This window comes from Pan paniscus, chromosome 2 (assembly GCF_029289425.2).
Source record: "Pan paniscus chromosome 2, NHGRI_mPanPan1-v2.0_pri, whole genome shotgun sequence".
NCBI lineage: Eukaryota > Metazoa > Chordata > Mammalia > Primates > Hominidae > Pan > Pan paniscus.
The window spans coordinates 150743007-150764615 of NC_085926.1; the positions used below are offsets into that span (position 1 = coordinate 150743007).

The window sequence follows — 21609 nt, forward strand, 5'->3', positions numbered from 1 at the left end:
CAACTGAAAACCCTCAACGCTTTATATGAAATAAACACAGGAAGATTCTGGCTGATGGAAAGAAGAAAGCAAATCAATTATGGATCTCAAGAACTAAGGAATGACATGATGGTAAGTTCCTTGAGTTTTCTTTTTGCCTCATAAATCTCAGATTTGGAACTGAAGAAACCAGCAACCTGAACATGCCAATGGGCACAGACAGAAAAAGCCCCAAGAAACCCTGCTTTTGAACGAAAGGAACCGGGAAGGAGCAGCATATCAAACAGGAAACTTTTCAATAACTGCTCTACTCCAGCCAAACAACTCAGAAAGAAACGTTACCCCATGTTCCCAGAGGTCAAGTGGAGATCCTAGATTTCCATCCTCACCAGGCTATAATGAGGTGCCTAACACAGCTGCCAGGGTAGTATCAGAAAAGGACAAGTAGAAACCTTTGGATTTTAATGCCTGTTGGGCTGTGAAAGCCTAACCGCCCACCCCCACCTTTCTTTTCAGCATCAGTGGAAAGCGAGCAGAGAGTTGTGACTTCTCCTACCCCTCGGTGGGAAAGAGGCCACTCCTGTGATGTCAGTAGATGGCCTGGGGGGAATAGTAACAAGACACTCCAATCCATTTCAGCCAGTGAGGAATCAGTGGAGGCCTGCTAGGGAGCTGGAACTTTCATCCCTACCACCAGTAATGAGGAGCCCTCCTAGTGGGTGTCAAAGAGGCTGAGTAGAGAACTTAAACTATGGCTCCCACCTAGGAGTATTGAGGTGTCACCCTCTCTTTTTTTTCTGCTAGAGCAGTGTCAAAGGAAGTTGGCTAAAACAGAGTTTAAATAAGACTCAGATTCTTAAAACATAATATCCAAAATGTTTAGGATTCAATAGAAAATCATGCATCATACCAAAAACCAGGAAGATTTCAAACTAAGTGAAAAAAAGACAACAGATGCCAACACTGAGATGACAGGGGTGTTAGAATTATCTGACAAAGATTTTAATGCATCTATCATAAAAATATTTCAATGAACAATTACAAACACACTTGAAACAGATGAAAAAACAGTTTCAGCAAAGAAGTAGAAAATCTCAGTAAAAAATACATACATATAAAGAAGAAATAAATGGAAATTTTAGAAGTGAAAAATACAATAACCAAAATTTTTTAAAAGTCAAACTTGGCTGGGCATGGTGGCTCATGCCTGTAATCCCAGCACTTTGAGAGACTGAGGTAAGCATATCACTAGGTCAGGAGATTGAGACCATCCTGGCCAACATGATGAAACCCCGTCTCTACTAAAAATACAAAAATTAGCTGGGCATGGTGGCATGTGCCTGTAATCCCAGCTACTTGGGAGGCTGAGGCAGGAGAATCACTTGAACCAGGGAGCCAGAGGTTGCAGTAGGCCGAGATCATGCCACTGCACTCCAGCCTGGCAACAGAGCAAGACTCCGTCAAAAAAAAAAAAAAAAAAAAAATAGTCTAACTTCTCAGTAGATGGACTCAACAGCAGAGTGGCAGGACAAAGGAAAGAATCAGTGAACATGAAAGTAGGACAATGAAACTACCCAATATGGAAACAACAAGTTCGAAAAAGAAATGAACAAAGCCTCAAGGACCTGTGGGATTCTAACAAAGGAACTAACATGCGTGTTGTTGGGGTTCCAGAAGAAGAGAGAGGGTAGGGCTAAAAAAGTACTTGAAGAAATAATGGCCAAAAACTTCACAAATTCAGGAAAAGACATAAATCTGTGGATTCAGAAACCCAAGACGACATCAAAAAGGAGAAGCCCAAGGAAATCTACACCAAGACTCATTAAAATCATCTTTTGAAAACTAAAGATTAAAAAAATGTGGAAAGCAGCAAAAGAGAAACACCACCTAAACTATAGGTGAAAGCAGTTTGAAAGATGGTCTATTTGTCATTAAAAACCATGGAGGCCAGAGGGAAGTGGCACAACATTTTTCAAGTGCTGAAAGAATAATAAAACCACTAACCCAGAATCCTACATTCAGTGGCAAAAGCAGTGCTAAACCAGTGCTGAGAGGGGAATTTATAAAACTAAATTCTTAATTAGAGAAGAGGAAAAGACTCAAATCAACAATTTAATCTCTCAACAATTTAGAAAAAGAGCAAAATAAACCCAAAACAATCAAAAGGAAAAAAATAATAAAGGTATAAGCAGCAATCAATAAAAATGAAAACACATAATCAACAGAAAAAAATCGATGAAACAAAGAGATAGCTCTTTTAAAAACCACTAAAATTGAGAAATTTCTGTCAAGACTGAAAAAGAAAAATTGAAGACAATGACAATATCAAGAATGAAGCAAGTGATATAGTATAGACCCTCCTGACATCAAATAGACAATATGGGAATACAACAAACAACTTTACACACAAACCTTTGATAAGTTATGTATATAAGAGGTGAAATTCCTTATGAAATAAAATTTTATAAATGAATTCCTCTGAAAATGTAAACTTAATACAACTCATCCAATATGAAATAATTTGAATAGCCCTGTAATTATTAAGAAAAGTGATTGTGTAACTTAAAAATCCCTTAAAAATAAATCTCCAAACCTAGTAGGTTTCACTGAAGAAACCAACCAAATGTTTAAAGAAAAAAATCACATCAATACTACGTAACTTTTTCCAAAAAACAGAAGAGGAGAGAACAACTCCCAATTCATTATATAAAACTAGTATTACTCTGATACCAAAACTAGACAAAGAGTATAAAACGAAGAAAAAAGTAAACTATATAAAATATCTGTAACACAAAACCTCTTAACAAAATATTAGCCAATAAAATTCAGCTATATATAAGAAGAGTTACTGTGGCCACATGGGGTTTGTTACTGGGACTCAGGCTGATTCAATGTTCAAAAATCCACTTATGTAATGATGATGTTAACAGTCTAAAAAAAGAAAATCACATGATTATACTATTGATTCAGTAAAACCATTTGAGAAAATACAATACGCATTCATGATAAAAACACTTAGAAAAAATAAGAACAAAGGGTAACTTTCTCAACTTGATAAAGAGCATCTATTAAAAACTTACAACTTAAATTATACTCATTGGTGAAAGACTAAATGATTTTCCTTTAAGACTGGGAACAAGGCAAAAACGTCCTCTCTTACCACTCTTATTCAACGTAATTCTGAAAGTTCTGGCCAATATAAAGATAAGAAAAGCAAATAAAAAACATAAATATTGGAAAGGAAGTGACAAAACTGTCTCTCTATTTGTAGATGACATGATTGCTCATGTAGAAATTCCCAAGGAATCTTCAGAATGAAAGTCTGGGAACTACTGAGTTCAGCAAGGTCACAGAATACAAGATAAACATACAAATATCAATTGCATTTCTATATATTAACAATGAACAAATGGATGCTGAAATTTAAAATACAGTACATTTACATTAGCTCAAAAATGAAATACTAGTTGTAAGTTTATCAAAACATGTACAGGACTTACATGTTTAAACTACACAAAACTGATGAAAGAAATCAAAGTGCTAAATAAATGGAGACATACTATGTTAATGGATTGGAAGACTCAATTAAGTAAAGATGTCAATACCCTCCAAATTGATACACATGTTTAATACAATCTATCAAAATCCCAGGAAAGCTTTTTATAGATATAAGCACAATTAATTAAAAATTTATACAGAATGGCAAAAGAACTAGAATAGCAGAACAATTTTGAGAAAGAAGAATAAAGTGAGAAGAATCAAGACAACACAGCAATATAGCTATAGTAATTAAGACTGTGTGGTATTGACAGAGGGATCAACAAATAAATGGAGCAGGTTAGAGATCTCTGAAATAGACCCACACAAAAATGCCCAACTGATTTTTGACAAAGAGACAAAAGCAATTAAATGGGAGAAAGATAACCTTTTATAATAAATGATGCCGAAGCAATTGGACATCTATTGCCAAAAACACAAAACAAAACAAAAATAAATCCCTAAACCATTGATCTAAAATTTTATATCTTATAGAAAAATTAACTGAAAATGAGGCATGGGCTTAAATGTAAAATATACAACTATAAAACTCTGGAAAAATCACAAAAGATCTGCAGAGCCTAGGGCTAGGATACAGTTCTAGGTGACACCAAAAGCATGATACAAAAAAAAAGAAAAAAAATGAGAAATTGAATGTCACCAATCTTAAAATGTTTTCTCCATGAAAGATCTTGTTTAAGAGGATAAAAAGACGCACTACAGCTTGGAAGAAAATATTTGCAAACCTCTTATCTGACAAAGGAATGGTATCCAGAATATTTCTAAAACTCAAAAATCAATAGTTAGGAACACAACTCAAGTAGAAAGTAAGAAAAAGACATACGGATATACAGATGGCAAATGAACACAATAAATAAGATTTATCATTACCTACAAATTAAAATCGCAATGAGATAGCACTACACATCTATCAAAAGGACTGAAATAAAAAACAGTGACAACACCAAATACTAGCGAGGATGTGGTGAAACTAGATCACTCATGCATTGATGATGGACATGTAAAATGGTACAGCCACTCTGAAAAAGTTTTTTTAACTAAATGTGAAGTCACCATATGACCTATAAATTGTCTCAGGACATTTATTCCAGAGAAATGAAAACCTATATTCACACAAACACCTGTACAAAAATGTTTATATAAGCTTTATTTGTAATAGCCAAAAACTGGAAATAACACAGGTATCTTTCAGTGGGTGATTGGTTAAATAAAGTGTGGTACAACTGTATCATGGGATTCTATTCAACAATAAAAAGAAATGAACTATTTTACTTATTTTTAATACATAATTTTTTAATAAATTTTTTAAATTTACTTTTTAGAGATGGGGTCTCACTATATTGCCCTGGCTGTCCCAAACCCCTGAACTCAAGTAATCCATCTGCCTCAATCTCCCAAATTGCTGGGATTACAAGCATAAGCCACTTCACTTAAAAGAAATGAACTATTGATACTAGCCAATGACCTGGATGAATCTCCAGAGAATTAATCTGAATGGGAAAAAAAATCTCAGGAGAATGCATATTGTATTACAAGTTGAGTATTCTTTATCTGAAATGTTTGGCAACTAAAGCGTTTCCAATTTCAGATTTTTTCACATTTTGAAATAGTTGCATTTACTTACTGATTGAACATCCCAAATCCAAAAATTTGAAATCTGAAATGTTCTAATGCGATCTTTTATTGAACATCATGGTAGTGCTCAAAAAGTTCAGATTTGGGAGAACTTCAGAGTTTGTATTTTCAGATTTGGGATGCTCAGCCTATATTCTATTCATATAATATTCTTGAGATGAGAAAGTTGTAGATATGGAGAACAGATTAGTGGTTTCTAGGTATTAAAGGAGGGGGAGAAGGTGGAAAGTAGATGTAACGATACAATGACAGTATGAGGGATTCTTGGGGTGAGAGAAATGTATCTTGACTTTATCAATGTCAGTATCCTGTTTGTGATATTTTATTATAGTTTAGCAAGATGTTAACTTTAGGGGAAACTGTGTAAAAGGTACATAATATCTCTCTGTATTATTCTTTTCAACAGCATGTGACTCTACAATTGTCTCAAAAACCCTTTAAAAGTTCGTTTTTATTAAAAAGTTAAACTAAAATATTAAAAAGAGAATCAGAATAACCAAAACTGGAAATAACTCAAATATCCATCAACAGATGAGTGAAAAAACAAATTGTATAGATCTTTACAATGGAATGCTATTTGCAACAAAAAGGAGCAATCTACTGACATACACAACATGGATGAATCTACGCTAGAAAAAGAAGCCAAACACAAATGAGTACATTGTATATTACCATTATTATGAAACAAATTCTAGACAGAGAAACTAAAAGATACTGATAGAAAATAGATGAAGAGAATAGATTAATAAACTGTGGGGGCAGGGGAGATGATGGACTGACTGCAAAACTGCATAAGGGAATTCCTGGGGTGATGGACACATTTCGTATTATGGCTGCAGTGACTGTTACAGGTGTCTATCTACATTTGTCAGTGCTCAGCAAACTGTATATTTAATGTGACTGCATTTTATTGTATCTACCTTAACCCTCAATAAAGTTGATTTTAAAGAAAGAAAATAATGAGTACAATTGAGAATTTAGAGCTGATATTGTGATTTTTTTTTCCTTTGGTCAGAAGCTATAGTGAGAGAGAAATGTGCCCAGGAATCCCTTTTGAGTAAAGTGGCAAGACTCAGAGCAAGAGAGACACTCAAGACAGGATATATTTGAAAGCGATGAGAAAGGAATGAGAAAAGCATGAGAAGTGATGAGTCCCTAAGGAGATTTGTTCAAAGGTCAAGAGTGAAAGGTAAGATCTTTGCAAATACACCAATTTCAAGGGCTAGTGAAGAAGTCCTGTGTTTTTCTAGGACCTCAGAGTGGAGAATGGTCTGAGGGAGGCTGAGGGCTAAAGCAGTTGTCCACGGGTAAGGAAGATGCAGGGAGGGCAGGGCAAGCACAAGGCCCAGTGATATGGATGTTCACAAGTGCAAGCAAATTAACTCATGGTACTTGTGAAGATAGACAGTCAGGAGCGGAGCTGGAAAAGCAAAGTCAAGGGTGCAGCTAACCCAGAGTGATGGGTCAAGAGGAAGCCAGACAGAGGGAACTAGCCAGTAGGGTGACTAAGGCCAAGGCCAAGGGAGCACACCAAAGGAGAAAGCTGACTCATGAGACACAATCAGACTAGATCATGAGAAAGCTCAGGAAGGTCAGAAAAGAGGGTGTTGTGACACAGTCCATGGCACCATATCTGTCACAGCTCAGTGGTGACACTTTGGCTGAGATTGGACTGGTTCCTTTTATGAGTCCAGCATCAACCTCTCCCCAGCTTGACCAGTCAGTCTTATAGCAGGTAGGTAGTCTGCCCACTTTACTGGGTTGTTTTGCAAGCTGCTATCTGTCAGTTTATAACTGGGTCTCCAGACCCTGGACTTTCATTATGGGATAGGACTCTGCACATCAAATGCCTGGAAGGCGCAAAGAAAGGCTAGACTTTTTGTGTCCTTCTTCTGCCTGATTTTCCCTGGTCTCTCATTCCCAAGCCAACAGGAAGAGAAGTAATTGGATTACAATGCAGAAATTTAGATACAGAGGAACCCAGTTACCAGATGGGTAGTTCAAAATGGAAACTAAGTGTATGAATGAAGCAGAAACAAGCAGTCATACCATAAGGTCAGGTAAATCTTGTCATATGAATGCTTAACAAATTGGGGGCCTATATTCTATAGTGTTTAAGACTCAGGCCCAATTAAATTCAAATCCAAACAGTTATTAACTATGAGAAATTGAGTAAGATACTTAACCTTTCTGAGCCTTGGTTTTCTCAACCCCCCAAAAATTAAAAAAAAAAAAAAAGGCATTGAGCATACCTATCTCATTGGGTTCTTGTGCGGCTATAAATGAGATTATTTGGGTAAAGCTCTTTGTGAAACTGCCTGGCACTTACTAAGCACTCAATGAATGGTCGTTAATGGTGAATACCGGAATGTGAGGATGGGAACCTAAGAAATGCCGTTGGGTAGAGGTTGCCTGAAGAGGTCAGTGGAATCAGCTGCAGTTACAGGGAAACTCGGGAGGTTTGTAGTAAAACTGAAAAGACTCAGCTGAGGAAACCAGGACCGAATGCCCAGAGAAACAAAGAAGGGAAGGGGAAAATGTGGTGTCTAAGCAACCCAGAAGGAAGTAGTGGTCAGCAGGGTTAAATGAGGAATGAGAATATGCATAGAGGGAGAGCAGGGTGGTGGACCTCACAATAAGATGATTAGACTGGAGGGGAAGGAAGCCAGAGGGCAGAGGTTCAAGAAGGAAGTATTAAAGAACACTGTGTTCTCAGGGACAGAGTAAAAGAACCAGTTGCCCTGAAAGGCCAAATGGCAAAATGTATTGATTCTAAAAGTATGATGTTGTTGAGTGTCTGTTTATATTGTCATTGCTGTTCATGTCTCAAACCCTAAAAGAGCAAGCAGCCCCTGGTTGCCAGGATGTATTACTCCTGCTACTTCCAAATCCAATTCTGGCAAGCACAGTCATTCCCCATGGTATTCCTGTTAGCATTCATACAGCACTCATTAGGATTGAAATCTTTTCAGCCTTGTCAGATTCCATTATATGGCACAACAAATCTTAACTTGTAGATTGTAGTGTTTCTTTGTACATCAACTCAGTTTTAAAATCAATTGCTAAGAAGATTATTAATCTTTTTGTGTGCTTATAGTAACGTCTTTCTCCATAATAAGACAATTATCACTTTATTGGATGTTCAGCAGTTTAAAAAAATCCTCATTGCATATTTCACAAACATTTGAAATAACATTAGTAGGTTTCTCCACTTATTTGCATATAAATTTACAAAGTATTTCAACTAGCTCATTGTCTTCTATATTTACTTCATATCAGAAATTTTCAACCATCTCTTTGTATCTGCCAGAAGAGCAAATAAATAAAAATAATGATAATTTTAAATACCACAAATATCTAGAAATCTCAAAATTGCTTTCTTTGCACAATAACAAAACATTTGGAGTAAAATGATAGTTGATCATAATTATATGTACTGTAAAACTACCTGATTATACCATTTGAACAATGTCAATTTCCCACAATACATTTAACTTCATATTATTATTATACTTTTCAATATTACATAAAATTTAGTCTGCCTTTGTCATGAAAAGTGCCCTCCAGTAATTTTCTCTTTTCAATTGTTTTTTAAGGAATATTTGACTATGACTCTCAAAACACTTCATTGCAATCCAACAACAGCAGAACGTTTTGTTCAGTACAAATTGTATTATTAAAGCGAAACAACTGCAGTTTCCAAATCTCTAACAAATAAGAAAAGCTTAAATTGTATTTTTTAATTTTTTGCAATTATTTTTTATGTCATTTAGAAAAATCTGTCAAATTCTCTGAACACTAATGTATCTGAGGAATTCTTTGACCTTTCGAGGGAATAAAATGTGTTTTCTTAAAAATTGAAAATTATACTAGACATCTATTTGCCTAAAGATCTGTACATTTTTAACAATGATATCTAGAATTTTCTTTATTTTTCAGAATGATTCTCCTTTTAATAATTGCAAATGAATGAATAATTTAATCTACATTATAAAGAAAGAAAAATTTTGTTTTCAAAATCAGAATATGAAGTACTATATTCCAAATCCCAAAATACATATTGAGTACATGTTAGTTCAGACATGATGGGATGAGAGTGGGCACCATTGTAAATATCAAGAAAATATATTTAGGTAGCAGAATTCATAGGATTTATTGAATGTGCAGGGGATGAGGGAGAAGTCTAGGCCTCACAACTTCCAAATGTCTTGCTTGAACAATAAATGGGGTGAATTGCAAGGCCATTCACGAGGTCTGGGAAAAAAGATGGAAAATTGATGACTTTCTCTTTTGACTAATTGGGCCCAACACTGAAACTCTAATAAATATAATTTTGCATTTTTCAGCTTACTCATTTGCCTTTACTTAAAAGTACCTGGATATAAATAGAGCAACATTTAACTATGCTGAAGAAATATTGTTTAGAGGGCAATTGAAATTGTCATACAATTGCTCAATATAATTGCTGGAGTTATCTTGTTCAGAATTGTTCCACATATTCAATTTTGTCAAGCAAAGAAGTAGTATTTTATGCATGCAACAGATAGCTTTTGTGTGATGGTTATGTATTGGGCACTATTCTAAGAACTGGAGATAGAGGAGGGTTTGATGCAGACACAATTCCTGTTCTCAAAATGTTTACACTCTGCTGGAGGAATAAAAGTGATTATTAGAATTTAAATTATGAAAACCAATTAATATCAGATAGTGATAGTGCTGTGAAAAAAATAAAAGACAGTAAGGAACATAGTAAGGAGAAAATGACCTGCATGGTGAAGAAAATGTGACATTATGCCTCTCTAAAGGGTTGGCATTTGCCCTGAGCCTTGCATGATGGGGAGCAAGCTGTTTGGAGATCTGGGAGATCTGTCCTTCCACACAGTAGACTCCAGATTTTCTATGTAGCAGCAATCTGGTTGGAAGAAGTTTGAGGGGACTTTTTTTTAAGGTAAAATTTGCGGAGAAAACACACTCCATTGATTTACAGTGTGTATTTATTTGAGGTGGGAGAAGATGATGTAAAATAGCAGGTAGCTGAGTGTACTCCCTTCACATCCATGAAGTCACGCTTTGGACTACCAGTAGTTCCAAGCAGAGAGAACAGCACAGGTAAAGGCACAAGGCAGGGATTGTCTTGGCTGTCTCAGGGGCAAGCATAAGGCCAGAAGGGCTAGAATACAGTGAAGAAATAGAGAAGTAGTAAGAGATGATCTCAAAAAGAGAGGGGAACCACCTCATGCCCAGCCTGGTAGACCATAGTAAAGGGATCTTAAACAGGATCCCCTTAAGGGGCCTTAAACAGGAAACTGAAGGAGTGGGAGAGGGGAAAGGTTCTGTTTTATGTATTACATCATCATCTGGTACAATTGCTATTAGTAATAGTCACTGATAAAAAAAAATAGTACATTTAAAAAGAAAAGGGAAAAATATTTGTTGTTATACTTTGAATGTTTTTATGTATATATTCACCTTCTTCAGACTGTATCTGTCAGAGATGCCACGTTACTGGACATCATTAGCACCTTCAAAATGTGGGGAAAGAGCTAGTGGTCTTCGGAAGAAAAAATAAAGTATTCTCTCAAAATGGCATTTGCTAACACTGAATGCTGTATTTTATGTTCTGAAGAGATGCTCTGCTTGTCACCTCCATGTTAATAATACTCCAGATTTGGTGAACTCCTAATTGAAGATAACTAGAATAGTTAAAATAAGATAGAAAAACAAACTCTAATTAATGAAGCTATGTATTTGCCTCAAGACATCAGTTAATGCTTTTCCATTAATGGTACCAAATTTCTGATGATGAAGTACTTTATTTGGGGCAGAGTAGGAATATTAAATCTTAAAATTGTTCCTTGACTTTTACAAATAAGGAGAAATCTATCATTTGCCTTAGCAATTTCTGACCAATGTATGCAAATAGAAGTATGAATTGCCTAAGAATTTCAGGATGATTTTCTTACATTAAATTGTAAATATAAGGAAAATTGTTTTTTTAATTTACAAGTTATAGTTTCATTATTTAGCAAGTGAAAATGAGATCATTAAAAGCAAGAGTTTTTTCTCTCTTGAAAAACACAAACCTAAGAGCTGTTCAAGTTGAAAGAATTTTTGAGGGTAATGCCACATAGTTGAGTTAATTAATTGATTGACTCATTGATTGATTGATTCATTCATTCATTTGTTTATTCACTTTACAATTACACATCTACTGTTGTTTTGGATGATATCCAGAAGAAAACAACAAAATGATCATTAAATGGATGGTGTGTATAATCAAATTGTTTACAGTCTAGTTAATGAAGCAAAGCAGAAACATACACTGTTTTCAAGCATGAAAATTAATATAAGATAGCAGCAGAAGAGATACCACAAGGCTGTACAAGTGTCTGAATGCCAGACAGCACTACAGATCATTCGGGTTAGGGGGAGGCTTAAGAAGGCCGAGTTCATTTGGTTGGGCTCCCTCCAGTCTGGACATTTTCAAAAAGTGTGCAGACAGGTTTCTTCAACAGTATATACTTCACTGAAGTCAGATGAGGGTTAAAGTTTACATCTGAAGAGGAGAAAATACAGCGGTCCCAAGTAAGTTTCACCATAACAGTTTTATAACCTTAAAAGGAAATGTTTTTCCTCCTAATCAAAAAGAACTTTGATTTATTCCATGCCCTATTATTTTATCTTTAGTGAAAAAGACATTTTAAATTGCATACTTGTAAAGCTTCTGAAAGAATCCTTTCAGAAATCCATCATTAGTTTTCTCTCCTTAGCATGACTACATCCTCCCTCAATGTTCTTTGCTACAGACTCAGGAAGCACTCATAGGCAAGGATTAAAATTTATTTGAAAGAATTTTGAAAGCAATTTCTGACCAGTATGCTCATATAGAGGTATGAATTGCCTAAGATTGTCTTGATGGTTTCCTTATAAGTAGTTGAGAAAATATAAGAGAAAATTAATTCTAAGATGCAGAATTTTGTAACTATAAATTTATTGTAACATTGTAATTTGGGCTTTTTTTCTCTTCTTTTTTCATTTCTCCTTTCCCTTTTCCCTTCCCCTTCCCCTGCTTCTTCTTTCTGAATAATTTAGTCCTAAAGCCATTTGGTGGAACAGAGCGAGGTCGGCATTCCTGCAGCGTGGGGGAGGTGGAGTGGCCTAGTACAGGGTGCCTGAGCCCTGGTGGGTTGAGGGGCATCTGGTAGGTTTAGGTGGGCAGGCTGGCATGAGGTGTCAGAGCCTAAGGAGGGGGAGGAGGCGTCCATAGAGATGGTTGTCTCTGCATGGCCCAATCAAGGACAATATAAACATACAAATAAATAATGATGATAGTGAAGAACTATAACCCACTGAACACTATAGGAAATCCATTCAGATACAGAAAAATGAATAAATTGAAAGTTGATAAAGAATGGGATAGAAACATAGTTTCAATGTACCAGACACAAAATTGATTACAAAAGGGAAAACTAACTTTACAGCGGAAGAGTTTTGCAGACTCTCCCTTATTTCAGTGATCAAAGTGAGCTTTAGTAATGGAATTAATCAAAATTATGTGATACCTGAGGATCAACAACACAGCATCACTCCTGTGATATTCCTGCCAAAGATGCACAGCTCAAATCTAATTATGAAGGAACATTGGACAAATGCAAATTGAAAACATTCTACAAAACAGCTGGCCTTTATATTGCAAAAATGCCAAGGTCATGATAGTCAAAGAAAGACTGAGGAGGCTGTTATCATCGAAGGAAACTAAAGAAACCTGACAAACGTATAATGTGATTCTAAGCTGGATCTTTTTGTTAGAAAGGTCATTATTGGCACAATTGGTGAAATTTAAATGGAGTTCTGAGGAGTAAATGGTACTGATGTATTTGTGATAATTTATTACCTTTTTTGTAATTTCTTGATTTTAATGATCATAGTGTGGCTGTTTAGAAAAATATCCTTGTTGGTAAGAAATACACCCCATACTATCCTAGGGTAATCGGGTAGCAGGTTGGTAACTTGCTCTCAAATGGCTCAGGAAAACAGAAGTTTATTATACAGTTACTTCTGAGTTTTCTATTTGTGATTATTTTAAAAATTATAATTTTGAATCTGCTTTTACAACCAATGACAATCCTGCAGTTTTGATTATGCAAATTGTTACTCTAAATATATTGATATTTATATAATCAAATTAGATAATCCAAGTACCATTATAAAGCATTTTCTCTGATCACCTGACAAATGATGACAGTACAAACTTATATTGGGGTTTCATTTGTATTCAGATAATCATTTTTCGCATACTTTCTCCATTTTATAAAAGGGAAAAATGACTTGGTGATCAAGTGCTTTGTTAAATAGCAAACAGGATAATTTATTTAGTATTTAAATTTATTTTCAGTATTGAAGTCTAAAACATGTGATTTTTTTCAGATAGCAGCAGAATAATAGATGCACTCTCGTTATTCAAAAATAGTAAGATTTACTCATTACAGAAAGCAGAGGAGATAAGAGACACATAGTGCAACTTTGACTAATTTACTGCTCAATCCAATGTTACAAATTGCAAAATTATGCAATTTCTGCTGTAACTTCAAATGTATTCTTGGTTATTTAAGAAAACATAGAAATTTAATTAAATTAGACCCTTGATGAAAGTTCCTACCCAAATATATTTGAATCGGAATTTTAGCCCCCAAATCAGAGGCAATATTAACTAACATTTATAAAGTGCTTACATGTGAGTCTTTTTCTGTAGCTAGAGCGATACATACCTACATGCCTACATGCATATATACATGTTTCATAATAATGTAATGTTCAAAACATCATCTGTTAGATACTATTATCATAATGCCCATTTTACAAATAAGTAAACTGAAGTCTAATAGGTTGCAGAAAGTCATACAAGTTATTAAGTGAAAGGTACACATTGTTAAGTGAAAGTATACCCGGAGTGTCCATGCTCCTGCATCTCTTTACTAACCAGCTTTCTGAGGTAGGTAAGGCTGTCTTTAGAATGTCACTGGGCCCAGAGAAGTAGCTTGGAAAATAGCAGTGGCTAAGCATTTTTGGTTTTAAGGGATGATAAAGTGAAAGACTACCTTTTTCCCTGTATCCTAAAGCCAAGAAGCTGAATTATTTATTAGTATGCTACAAAAGTAAGACCAATGCACTGAACTAAGGATATGGTATGAAACCCAAGTATATCTCCCATAGAAATGTGACTCATAAAAATAAATGGTCTTACTTCCAGTATAGGATATTTAACAATATCTCCAAAGAGAGAGCAGAGCTACAGTATTATTATAAAGACTGCATTACCACTTCAGCTGAGGTCTTGCCCAACCCTTGCCATTCTATATATTTACCTAAAATGGATAGAAAACAAAGTATCTTTCAAACAGTAACTAGAAGGGCAAAAGAAACTTGGTTCAGCTATGCTAGGAAGAATCATGTGTGTACTCACATGATATCAACAACAAAAAAGCCTGAATGGAACTGCTCAATTATGAGCAATGTGAATGGAAATACCATGCAAATATACAAACATATCACAGTAAAATAAAATAAAATGTGCAAGAAAGAAGAAGAAATTAAGGAAAACTTAATTTGTTTAAAATATGGTTAAAAACCATATCTAAAGAAACTCAGAGTTGAAAGAAGTGACACAAGGACAGTGACAAGCTTTTTTATAAGTGAGGATATGAAATACCTCGTCTAAGTGGTGGTGGGAATTATGGGTTGATTGAATTTATCTGAATCTTAAATCTTTTTGGCAAAATGAAGGCACACACATTCATTTTTCTTAATCACCTTTCTGATTCACTGCCCTAGGCCAACAGTGCAGTGGCCCTGAAGCAAGGGACCCAAGATAATCTTTACCTTCCCTTACCCACATCAATAATCATAGCAATATGCATTCACTTCAATCGTGTAAGGGGGCAGCAGTTAAGAAAAACATTGATTATTCTTGGTATCTCTTCTGATCTGTCTTAGAAACTATAGGATATCAATTTAACCTAAATTAAGCTAAGAATGGTAATAGATGTTAAGTCCCATATTTTTAAATTTATATATTGTTTACCTTTTAAAGGAAAATTTCTTGGGTTATTCTTATTTTAGATATTAAATTGTTACGATAAAATTATTGTTAGGTAGATTGAAGTCCAGAATGAGCAGGGCCTGGTGGCTCACGCCTATAATTTCAGCAGTTTGAGAGCCTGAGGTGGGAGGGTCGCATGAGCCCAGGAGTTTGAGACCAGCCCAGGCAACATAGAGAGACTGTCTCTACAAATTAAAAAAAAAAAAAATCCAGAATAGTTCTGCTTCGCTAATCTAATCGGGGCGGCGGGGGGGGGGGGGGGGGGGGGGGGGTGGGGGAGTATTTTCCCAAATTATCTTCAATTAAAAGAAATAAATTCCATGAGATTGTATTTAGTTCCTAGTTTTACTCTTAAATTGTACAGAAATAATTATCTTATAGAATCTAATACTTTTTATTCTGTTGCATAAAAGGAAACTTAGATTTTTCCCCCTGAAAGAGGTGCCACAAACTTCTGTTAGAATTATATCTGATGCAAAATATTTTCATAGTGCCATAGTTAAATTAAGAAGCTGTGCAGTATTTCAGAAGGATGGTTTTAGAGCTTACAAAACATGAGTTACATCTGATCTGGTAAGTGAATCAGCAAGATGCTAATGAGGTTAGAGAGATGTGACTGGCCCAGTCACAAGTAAAGAGAGAGTTGGCTATATTCCAACACAGAATATGATTCTCAGATGTTGTGCAGAATTTGGGAAGTGGGTCACCTCTTTCAGCCCAACTTAGTTTGCCAGTTGGGTAATTATTACTCAAGTATAATAAAAATGACACTAAAAATTCATGAGACTCCAAAATTAAGCAATTGACAGCATCTGAGTGCTAATAGCATAGAATTACTGTAGGGATAGTACTTGCTTGGGGTAAGTGCTCTGGAGCCAGGTGCCTGGGTTAGAATCCCAGCTCTGCCACTTCTTATTATTAACCCAGTCCAACCTTTCCAAGCTTTAGTTCACTTAACTGCAAAATGGAGAGGATAATAGTACCTACTACTAAACATTATATGAGTAAATTCATGTAAAGCCCTTAGAAAGGCCCTTTGCATGTAGGACTCAATAAAAGCTATGAAAACAGTATGAACAATTCTGCGTGTGGGTGCTTATATATTTGTAATATATATGAAACAACTATTTTTTAACAAAAGATTTCATAACTGACTTTTATAAGTTTATGCAAATGCAGGAAATTATGCTTTTTATTTCTATGATGAGCTCATTCCTGCACTTTGCCTCCATAGCTGGAAAAATAATTTGATCTTTAAAAATAAAACGACAAAGGAAGCTGCTGGACTGGCTGGTCTCCATTTGCTCCTCCAGATCCATTTGCTTCTGTGCTGTGCCTTGTTATGCTGTAGAAGGTTGACTTCTACTTTATCCAGCCCCAAGTCTTCCTTGTCCTCTTGTTTCTGTTGGGTTTGTCCAATGGGAAGCACTGCTAGGAGATAGTAGAGTAGGAGGCTAAAAGGATCAAAGTTTTTTTCAGCTCATTCCCTCCCTCCCAGTTCAAGCGTTGGCTGTGAATGTATTCCTCCATGGAAGGGATAGCCCCTTCAAAAGTCCAAGGCTCTTACTTTGTTCCATAAACCTTTCTCCTTTCCTCTTTTAATTTAGAGCTGTTAAAACCGTCTAGCTGTTCCTAGTGCCTGAGGAAGGGTGCTTCATGATCTCTTGTTAGATCCCTTGTCTTTTTATTAAACTCTATTCAATGATTTTTTTTCTTTTATGGGTTCTGACTGATCCAGATGCCTTTAGTTTACTTATTTTTTTTTCTACTTTGTTAGTACTGTTAAGGCTCACCTTAACTCACCTTAAATTGTACTGTTTTTAAGTTACATATTTTAGATCATAATATACCTATTTAGAATCATTTTTAAAAATAAACTGGAAATTATCATAATGTCCAGATTGTTTAACCTCTGCTCCAATATGTAAATTCTGTGTATTGTAAGAGGTTTTTTAAATTATAGTTATATAATTTATTAGTACCACTCAAGAGTGGGGCTGGATACTAACTAAAGATCAATTCTAAATCAGAATTCCAGAAACACAGGCAAAGCCTTGAAATGGATGTATAGCAAAATCTTTTGCCCTGTCACGAAGTTTTGTTTTGTTTGTTTTGTTTTTAAAGAACTGGTTCACTCATAATTGTTGGCACTGTTATCAATGGCATATAACTATAATCTCATATATCACTATATATAGATATATGAGATCTCATATATCTTAATAATCTCATTTTATTATAAGTAACGATCATAGTAGACTCTTGGGTATCCTGCCATCTGAAAATGTTGCTTGGAAAATAGCAGTGGCTAAGCATTTTTGGTTTTAAGGGATGATAAAGTGAAAGACTACCTTTTTCCCTGTATCCTAAAGCCAAGAAGCTGAATTATTTATTAGTATGCTACAAAAGTAAGACCAATGCACTGAACTAAGGATATGGTATGAAACCCAAGTATATCTCCCATAGAAATGTGACTCATAAAAATAAATGGTCTTACTTCCAGTATAGGATATTTAACAATATCTCCAAAGAGAGAGCAGAGCTACAGTATTATTATAAAGACTGCATTACCACTTCAGCTGAGGTCTTGCCCAACCCTTGCCATTCTATATATTTACCTAAAATGGATAGAAAACAAAGTATCTTTCAAACAGTAACTAGAAGGGCAAAAGAAACTTGGTTCAGCTATGCTAGGAAGAATCATGTGTGTACTCACATGATATCAACAACAAAAAAGCCTGAATGGAACTGCTCAATTATGAGCAATGTGAATGGAAATACCATGCAAATATACAAACATATCACAGTAAAATAAAATAAAATGTGCAAGAAAGAAGAAGAAATTAAGAAAAAAATATAAATTTCAAAAGAAGGATAAATATCCCAATATAGACGAAAACATACTTCAAAGCATAAGAAAATTCATCACAATGTCACCTTAGAGAATAATAAGAACTTGAATTCAAGAACTCCAAGCTAACATGATGAACAATAAAAATCGGGGCAGTTATAGATTTAAAAAAACAAAAGAAGGCTATAAACATCATCACAGAAATAAAAAGGTAAAGTAGAAAATAGACTTCACTAAAAATCGACACACATACACACAATAGGGAATGGTTTTCACCTAAAGGAAATGGTGACTGGCTACTTAATGGTAAAATTTGAGATGATTTTTAAATATTTATATCATTTTCACTTTTCTAATATTTAAATGGTTTGTGATAAACATGTTTAAGTTTTACAAGTAAAAGACTGATTTACCTAAAAAATTAGGTGGTATATTATAGCAGACATTGTTAGTGCCCCACCCACATCCCTCCAGCCCTTCTGTGGGCTCCAGCTGACTCTCAACCCCAAGGTTCTCATTTCTCTGCTCAGGCTCCCTGGCACCCCGCCCCACCCTTGGAAATCTGCTGTACCCCACTACACACTGACAATGGTCCAGAAATGCTGGAAGGTTAACACCCACCACAGCAGCCTTAAATCCACCTGCCTTGAACTTCAGGTGGGAAGTTTCTCCATGAGATTAACTCCAGTTACCCACCCCCAGTTTCATGGGCCCACCACCATGCTTATGTCCCCTGATCATCTCAAATTATTTGCATTCCAGTCCTTGTCTTGGAATATGGTTTTAGAAAAATTAATATATACATCATATAAAAATAATACAATATAGTAATGAAAATAATAAACACTAAAATTTTGAAAGTTTGTCAAAACAATTTTGGGCAATTAATATGATTATTTTATACTTTTTGTTCACTTTAGGGTTTTACATTTTTCTATTATAAAGAAAAAATTCATAAATAAAAAGTGAAGCAAAAGATATAAACTAAAGTAAAACATTGAAACAAACATTGTCAGTGTAAAATAATAACCAATTTCTACACCTAAGCAGCACTAAGTTGGGAGTACTAAGTTGCAAGCCGTTTCCCTTGACAATGTCAATTTTACATGATGAGTCTGGAGGTCCATGCCATTCACTATTATCCTCAGGTCGGTATCTTCTTCCCTAGTTCCTTCTCTTTCCCTAACAATTGTTTTGATGCTGTTAATCTTTTGGAATTACACTGTCACATCATTGTACTATCCCATCTAATTTTCTGCCTAGACAGTACATTGTATATATCAGAAAAGTCTGTTTTCCAAAAAATAACCAATTTATATAAAAATCATAAAGTATGAGACTGATAAAAACTCAATAACACTATTTATTGCAATTTAATAATTTTATAAATTATATCCAGAAACATAATGGAATTCATTCAAGGTCAAGGAGCTAGTTAAAAACGTGAAAATTGTCAGAATTAAAATGGAGTCAATTGTGTTAAAAATCCTGACAGATGGAGCTCGGGAAAGCAATGAAGAAAGGGTTCCCATTTACGAATGCCTGACAACAGGAATTGTCAGAAAAGACTGCAAAACCACAACCTTGCACAAAGGCCATTGCAGCCTTACACAAAAAAATACTTCTGCAAGGATATCTGCCCAGCAACTGCCTATCTAACTTCAAACTGGTGCCATCCTTATTATTGATCCTTGTAACCAGGAATAATTATCTCGAAATAATTGTGTACTCCTCTTCATTTTTCTTTAAAAACCATTGCCTTTCTTTACCCTCCTGAATAAGCACATAGTTTACTACGGTATGTGTATTCCCATTGCAGTACCCATGCTAAATAAATATCATTTTCTTTCAGAGTGCTTATTATTTAGATTAATAAAAGCAACGAGGACCAGAACCAAATAAGTTCTCCTTAATTTTAGCCCAATTATTTTCAAAGTAACTCCTCATTCCAAATCCCCTTCTCAACCTACTTCCCTATTCAAATGCTTGACAGACATTGATGTGAGGGTGACAGCAAACAGGCAGGCAACACAGAAAAGGCAGTAAGAGACAGAAGCAATAGATAGAGCTTAAAATGGTAAAGCTCACGATCGCTTACTCAGGATTCAATATGATTCACTGATTTCTACAGAAGGGACATGGGTACGTCTGACGGATTGAACGGGAACATTGATGCAATGAGTAGCAAGTCTGAACAGGGCTGAACCAAATCCATCCATCCATGTCTGACCAGTTTCTCTTCTAGGTTAAGGGTTAGTTCCAGTCTTTGCCACAACTCCTCTTCCTCTTTTGTTCCAGAAAGTCAAAGCTCTACAGTTAAGAAGAAAAATACACCACTGAAACTTTCAGATGCCTTGAGACAAGATTCTTCTTCCAGAATTCTAGTATCATTCCAAGGCTGGACTCTTCAGAAGTGATTGCCTGCAAATTTAGGATGTGAAAACAAAATCACAATTCAAGGTTAGTATTTCTGAGGGATAAAGAAAAGCAAAACATTAAAATATCTCCAACTAATGAACTATTGTCTGTTTTAGTATACTTTCATGTTTTTTTTAAAAAGAGAAGTAAAAAGAAAGAAAAATGAAATCATTTTTATTATATGATATTCAAGGTCAAACGAAGTCACAAGAGTTCATATAGGGAAAGGTACCACATGTGGCATATTATGTCTTTTAATATTTTGCTGCCTGTCACAGTCTTCTAAAGCTAAACTTTAAAGTTCTCATGTCATAAATTCTTTTTGCAAATTGTTGAATTATGTATTGTGCACATAACACAGTGCTGATCACTATGGGCAATTTAGAGATGGGTAAAATGCTATCCTTGCAAACAAAAGGTTTATAATCTATTTGGTGAAAAATATAATTAGCATAACAAAAAATCAAAATAATTCAATGCTGTTTGAGATTGACCAGGGTTGTTGGGGGAAGGATGAATAGGTAGAGCACAGTGAATTTTTAGAGTATTGAAAATACTCTGTGTGATACTATGGATACATGTCATTGTACATTTGTCTAAACCAACAGAGTGTACAACACCAAGAGTGAACCCTAATGTAAACAATGGACTTTGGGTAATTATGATGTGCCAATGTAGATTTATCAGTGGTAACAAATGCACCAGTTTGGTGGGAGATGTTAATAATGGGAGATGCTACATATATGTGGGGGCAAAAGGCATGTAGAAAACCTCTGTACCTTTTCAATTCAGTGGTGAACCTAAAACTGCTCCAAAAAGTAAAGTCTGAAGAAAAGGAAGATATTATGAATACATGCCTATTTGCTTGATATGGGGTATGTATGTATGTGGAAGTAGGCTGTACACCCTTTTTACTTTTTGAGTTTTATACTATATAAATTTATTAGTAAAACTAAAACATACCAGGAAAGGAAGAGGAAAGGAAAAAAAGGAAAAAATAAATAAAAATAAATTTTAAAATGCGACTTTAAAGATTAGCTTTATTAATAAACTCAATCCTTCATGCTGG

The 21609-nt window shown here is 35.1% G+C and overlaps 1 long non-coding RNA gene across 1 annotated transcript in view; it reads left to right on the forward strand.

Moving 5' to 3' along the window:
• Nucleotides 1–6148: 6148 nt before the first annotated feature.
• Nucleotides 6149–21609, forward strand: part of LOC134730054 (uncharacterized) — a 137817-nt gene continuing 122356 nt past the window's right edge. The window contains exons 1-2 of the long non-coding RNA XR_010111678.1: nt 6149–6361; nt 20421–20582. This is a non-coding gene — a long non-coding RNA (uncharacterized LOC134730054). The remainder of the gene's footprint in view (nt 6362–20420; nt 20583–21609) is intronic.